The sequence below is a fragment of the Vicia villosa genome, unplaced genomic scaffold (genome assembly GCF_029867415.1).
Source record: "Vicia villosa cultivar HV-30 ecotype Madison, WI unplaced genomic scaffold, Vvil1.0 ctg.000920F_1_1, whole genome shotgun sequence".
NCBI lineage: Eukaryota > Viridiplantae > Streptophyta > Magnoliopsida > Fabales > Fabaceae > Vicia > Vicia villosa.
In genome coordinates, this window is record NW_026705414.1 from 501,057 (window position 1) to 508,639 (window position 7,583).

Genomic DNA, 7,583 nt, shown 5'->3' on the forward strand with positions numbered 1-7,583 from the left:
TCTGTTCCAATGCTTCAATTCAATCATTCTGTTGTTGAATCAGGGCGTTGGTCTGATTCAGAGTGGCAAAAATGGCAGCCACGGTGGGATCAGCCGGAGTCGGTTCTATTACTAAGAAAGGGCTCTCAAGAATGGTTTCTTGATGGTCTTTTTCGCTGGTGTCTCCGTAATGGAATGTGGCGTTGTAATAGTCGACTTCTGAGGAGGGAGAAGCTGTGTGACCATCACGCAGCTGGGAAACAGTGGTGTTCAGAGGTACGACGAATTCAACATCGTTTTTCCCATTAGCGTAGGATCACGGGTGGAGGGATCTTCGCCGTCGCCAGCAATGAAAAATGAAATGTGGAAGCTTTGGCTCCCGAGTTCTTGATGACACAAGAAGCGGTCAAGAAAGTACAAGAAAGAGGAACAGAGAAGCTAGCAGTTTCCCACAGACGGTGTCACTGTTCTCTCCGTTTGAACATGTGGCCAGCGACGATTGGCTTGATCTTCGGTGATGGTTGAGAAAAAAGGGGTTATACCTGCAAGGAACTTTGATGCTAAAGGAAGTGAAGGAACAAAGAGAGGTACAACAGAAAATAAGGGATCTTGGGTGAAAAGTGAATTACCTTGCCCTTTAGGGATAAAGGGCTATTTATAAGTGTTCCCATGGAGAAGAACAAATCTCCTATCTTTTTGGGCTTAGGCGTGATTTCCGACCCAAAATATAGGGTGTCTTTGACTAGTTCTGAATAGTCGTGCTCGGAGCACTAGCCATTGTCGGGGATGGGATCCCTGCGTGCTTGATTAATCTCTAGTCGTGCCCGAAGTGTGGGGTAAATGGCATACCCTCGTGGCTTTGGCGTGTTAGGCCAATTCTTATCGGGCCGCCTTTGCTAGAGAGTGGGTTGGGCCAATTGGAGCATCAGGGCTCTATAACAGTTCATATGTTGCCTACGATGAATTCTGTGTTGGGATTTTAAGAGGGGTTTTTCAAAAATTGATCCTTTCGGCAGAACAATCCCAATGAACGGATCTAATCCGATGAACGGGTCTTGATTAAATCATTAATCACAAATCAAACACTAATACGGGTTCAAGAATTACCTCTTGAAGCGTGATTTATCTTTTGATCACGAACGACGGCGTCTCTAAGTAGGCCATGCGAGTGCAAAGTGGAAGGCGGTGCTAGCCATTCTTGCTCTAAGAAAATTGACAATTAATTTTGATTGGGGAAATAGCTCATCTATTTATAGAGAGCTTCTAAAACCCTAATGTTCTTATTTTGGGCTTTTCCAAAATAAGCTCAATCTAATTTAATTAAACTATTTAATTAAATTATTATTATTTATATTTAATCAAACTCTTTTTATTAAATAAAAATAAATTTAACTTCAATCATATTTAATTTCACTAATTGTCATTCCTCATTTATTTAATTAAACCATATTTAATCAAATAAACTATATATGTGCTAATGTATTAAACAATTTATATATCATTAACACATAATTAAATTAAATCATACGTAATTTAATCATCCATTCCACTATAAGTACTCTTTGCGTGTGACCCTGTAGGTTCTCGTGACACTGACAATAATATCAAATCACCTATTTAATATTATAAACAATGAGCGGTATCTAGCAACATATCACTACTACCTAAGTGACGAGAATGTCATGTGATCAGACATAACCTTTATGTGATAATAATCATGTGTATAATTTGTTGGTGCACAATGAATAAAGATGGTGACAAAGAGAATAATAGAATAACGGCGCAAAAGAGATGAGAGAATAAATGTTGTATTCTACTTGCGTTATCTTAAATGACAGCTACTACAAGGCTATTTATAAGAAAAGAAAATCTTGCCACATAAGCCCTAAAACACTTAGACTTAGTGAACAAGTCTAAGGTACAAACAGTACTACAAAATACTAAAGTACCCTTACTAAGCTAATGGGACCCAGACAGCATCTTCTGGTCAATACTATCTTCTGAGTAACCATCAGAAGATCAGTCCATCTTCTGAATATTGAATTACTCTTCAATACCATCCCTTAATTCATATTCTTCAATCAAAACTGACAACGCCAATTCCATCCCTCAAGAGCAGAAATTGATCCGTCTTGATCGCCTTTGTCAGAACATCAGCCATCTGCTTCTGGGTGCTACAGTGCACAACTTCTAATGTTCCATTCTGGACTTGGCTTCTCAAGAAATGATACTTAGTCTCAATATGCTTGCTTCTTCCGTGTAACACCGGATTCTTGGCAAGATTGATTGCAGACTTGTTATCAATCATCAGCTTCAGAGGCTTCTTCACCCTAATCTTCAGGTCTTCTAATAGATTCAGAAGCCACACAGCTTGACATGCAGCTACAGCGCCTGCGATGTACTCAGCTTCACAGGTTGATAGAGCAACAACAGGTTGCTTCTTGGAACTCCAAGAGATAGGGCCTCCCAGAAACATGAACAAATATCCAGAAGTACTCCTTCTATCAACTCTGTCTCCACACCAATCAGAATCAGAATAACTCAATAACTCTGATTCTTCCTTTCTCCCAGAAGGAAACAATATGCCAAACTTCAGAGTTCCCTTGACATATCTCAAGACTCTGACAGCAGCTTGGTAATGGGACCACTTAGGTTTACTCATGAACCTACTAACCAATCCAACTGCATAGCATATATCAGGCCTGGTATTACACAAATACCTTAGAGAACCAACCAGCTGTTTGAATACCGTAGCATCAACATCTTCACCTTCAGAATCAGAGTCCAACTTCTGATTTACTTCTGACGGTGTAACAGCAGCTTTGCAATTCTCCAACTTGAATTTCTTCAGAAGTTCTAACTCATACTTCAACTGATGCAGAATGATACCATCTTCCGAGTACAGAATCTCCATCCCTAGAAAATATGACATTTTCCCAAGGTCTGTAATCTCAAACTCATTCATCAGCACCTTCTTGAACTTCATCAGATCTTCTGGACAACTCCCTGTAAGCAATATGTCATCAACATACAGACACAGCAGAATCATATTGCTTCCAGAATGTTGCACATAAACTCCATATTCCATCTCACACTTCTGAAACCCTTGCTTCTTGAAAAATGAATCAATCTTCAAATTCCAAGCTCTGGGTGCTTGCTTCAATCCATACAGAGCTTTGTGTAATTTGTACACCATCCCTTCCTTATTCTTTTTCACAAAGCCAGGGGGTTGTGACACGTATACCTCCTCTTGTAATGGACCGTTCAGAAATGCAGACTTTACATCCAGATGCATCAAGGACCAACCTCTGTTCGCAGCTAACGCAATCACCAGTCTGATTGTTTCATGTCTAGCTACAGGAGCAAACACCTCAAAGTAATCTAGTCCAGGTTTCTGAAGAAAACCTCTAGCCACTAGCCTTGCTTTGTGTTTACCAACTGATCCATCTGGCTTCAGCTTTACCTTGAAAATCCATCTGACGCTGATGGCTTTCTTATTCTTTGGAAGTTCTGTCAGCTTCCAAGTCTTGTTTCTTTCTATAGCCTCAAGTTCTTCTTTCATGGCATTCAGCCAGACCTTCTTCTTGAGCGCTTCTTCTATACTCACTGGTTCAGAATCTACTAACATAGCACACTGAATGACCTCTCCTTCTGAGTCAACTTCTGTGTCGTGCAACATGTCAAAATCTGCAAACCTTCTTGGTATAGTTCTGACTCTTTGTGGTCGCTGAGCTACTTCAGAGTCAGCTACTCCTGAGTCACCACCTCCATGATCATCTCCAGAAGCTTGTCCTCCAGACCTTATGTCTTCAGAGTTTTCCCTTCCAGGATCATGACTACCACCAGAATCTGGATCATCATCAGAATCTGGATCAGAATCAGAATCTGGATCAGAATCAGAATCTGGATCAGAATCAGAATCTGGATCAGAATCAGATTCTCCTTCTGACTCATCTTCAGAAGATGCTTCATCTTCTGACTCTAACTTTTCTTCAAAAGTTATCTCTACATCAGAAGTTGGTTGAGACTCTTTCCAATCCCAAACTTCTGATTCCTTCACAATGACGTCTCTGCTGACTTCAACTTTGTTAGTCTCTGGACAATAGAGCTTGTATGCACCTGTACTGTGGTACCCTACCAATAACATCACTTTGCTTCTATCATCCAGCTTCTTCCTTCTTGCTTCTGGAACGTGTTTGTAACACACAGAACCAAAAACCTTCAGATGACTAACACTCTGTTTCTCTTTAGTCCACTTCTCTAAAGGAACAATTTCCTTCAGCCTCTTCGTTGGACACCTGTTGAGCACATATGCTGCTGTAGCAACAGCTTCTCCCCATAGATTATGAGGAAGCTTCTTCTCTTTAAGCATACTTCTCGTCATATCAAGCAAAGTACGGTTTCTACGTTCAGCAAGACCATTGTGTTGAGGAGTATAAGGAGCAGTAACTTCATGCTCAATTCCATTATCATCACAGAATTTCTGGAATTCTGTAGAGTTATACTCGCCTCCACCATCCGTTCTGAGAATCTTTATCTTCTGACCACTCTGCTTCTCAGCCTTCACCTTGAACTTCTGGAATTCTGTAAACACCTCATTCTTAAACTTAATGAGAGTTACCCACGTCATTCTTGTGAACTCATCCACAAAAGACACAAAATACCTATTTCCTCCAAGTGAAGGTTCTGGAAATGGTCCACACACATCAGAGTGCACTACTCCCAGAGCATGCTTTGCCCTTGGAGCAACTTCTGATACAAATGGCAATCTGGGTTGTTTGCCTTTCATGCATACCTCACATGACTTCTCAGGCTTCACAATCTTTGGAATGCCATGTACAAGCTTCTTAGAACTTAGATGCCCCAGGCTTCTATAGTTCAAGTGCCCCAACCTCTTGTGCCACAGCTTACTATCACCTTCTGAGCCTTCAGCACTCAGACACTCTATTTCAGCTGTTTCTACATTCACCTTGAATGTTCTGTTGCTTCCCTGTTCAGATTGCATAATCAACTTCTGATTGGAATCATACAACTTCAAGAGGTTATTCTTCATAACAACTGAGAAACCTTTCTCAATGAGCTGACCTACACTCATCAGATTGCTTCTGATTCCAGGAACATACCAAACATCCTTGATCAGAACAGTCCTTCCATTCTTCACTTTGGCTTTGACATTTCCCATACCTTCTGCATATAGGTACTTATCATCAGCACATCTGATCTTTGTCCTCCTTTCAGAGTCAAAGTCTATCAGCCATTGTTTGTTTCCAGTCAAGTGATTTGAACACCCAGTGTCCATGTACCACCATTCTGACGAACATCTTTTGTCCGACTCTGAAGCCATCAATAGCACAGGTTCATCATCTGATCCTCCTCTGGCTATATTTGCTTCTTCTGATCTCCTTCCTTTGTTTGCCAAACAGTCTCTAGCAAAATGGCCAAACTGTTTGCAACAGTAACATTGAACTTTCTTCTTATCCTTTCCCTTCTGATATCTCTTATCATCAGAAGTTAAGGCTTCCTTCTGGAATCTATCACCACGTCTATGCTTCTGGTCCTTCTTGACAAAAGAAGCCTTCAGAGCTTGCTCAACTTCTCTCTCAGAAGTTCTCTCAGTCAGACGCAACTCTTGTGCTTCTAAACTGCTTTGCAACTCTTCTATTCTCATGGTTTCCAGATCTTTAGAATGTTCAATGGATACAACAATATAATCAAATTGAGGAGTAAGTGACCTCAATATCTTCTCTATGATTACTTGTTCAGAAAGAGTTTCTCCACAAGCCTTCATCTCATTAGTGATCACAATCACTCTAGAGATATACTCAGAGACTTTCTCATTGTTCTTCATGTTGAGATTTTCATATTGCTTTCTCAGGGATTGAAGCTTCACCTTCTTCACTGATACGTCACCACCGTAACACCTGACCAGTATATCCCACGCCTCCTTTGACGTCATAGAATCAGCAATCTTCTCAAACACATTCACATCCACACACTGATGGATGAAGAACAGCGCCTTTTGGTCTCTCTTCTTCGTCTCTCTCTGCGCTTCTCTTTGTTCTTCCGTTGCATCCGCTGCAACCGGAATATATCCTCCAGTGACAAGATCTAGAACATCTTGAGCACCAAATAATACACGCATTTGAATCATCCATCTATTCCAGTTTTTACCATCAAGAACTGGAAGTTTGGTATTCAAGTTGCTTCCACTCATCTTTAAACTTGTGCAAACAAAAACAGATTTCACTCACACTCACACAGTGTTTCCCAACCCACAAACAATCAAGAAAAAAATGTGATTCAACACAACTTTGTTTCCCAGAAACAAAATCAATCACACAGTCACACAAACTCACGTTCACTCGTGTTTCCCTGTGTTTGGAACCGGAGCTCTAGATACCAATTGTTGGTGCACAATGAATAAAGATGGTGACAAAGAGAATAATAGAATAACGGCGCAAAAGAGATGAGAGAATAAATGTTGTATTCTACTTGCGTTATCTTAAATGACAGCTACTACAAGGCTATTTATAAGAAAAGAAAATCTTGCCACATAAGCCCTAAAACACTTAGACTTAGTGAACAAGTCTAAGGTACAAACAGTACTACAAAATACTAAAGTACCCTTACTAAGCTAATGGGACCCAGACAGCATCTTCTGGTCAATACTATCTTCTGAGTAACCATCAGAAGATCAGTCCATCTTCTGAATATTGAATTACTCTTCAATATAATTACCCTTTTGCTACATCTATATTGAACATGAGGAATAAAATGTGTCACCCTTGTATAGTTCAGTATTGTATTCCTCGATTCTCGAGTATACTTGATAACAACAAATAAGCTCAATATCTGATATCGACTTATTTGAGCTCGACCATACATTTTACAGTCATACTCTATCAAGGGACCCACAGATATTACTCTCGTATATGTAGGAGGGGCAAATCCCGTCTAAGTCACTCATATCCCTCAACATGATTTGTAAAGTACCCATCAACCATCTTTATGGTCACCCTGTTACGGACAATGTTTAATTGACAATAAAGTATCCGACTCCACATCTAGGGTCCAGAGTAGTTTCAGGTCGAATGGTGGTATACACCACTATCACTATGAGAATAACTTATGACACTTACATAACAAGCTATGTAGTATTCTCATGGTGGGTAAATCTAGTATAAATATTACTCCTAATATTTATACCTATGTGAAGACTTGATATCTCATATACATGACCAGTGAAACACGGCCATCAGTCTACTCACATAATAGTCTCTATGCATTATTGTTGTTCTATTTGACAGCAAAGCTCGACTATGGATACTTTAAGAATAACATCCTTATGTTTAATGAGGTCTCACGATTAAGTCACACTTAATAGGTCATTAATAGACTAATTATTCTAAGGACTTTATTATGTCATATACAAATAACATAATAAATACAATGCCTAATAAGTGTGTATATATATATATATATATATATATATATATATATATATATATATATATATATATATATATATATATATATATATATATTAACAAACAATATATATCAAGGTCATGATACAAAAGCATATTAGGTCAATATTGATTGGC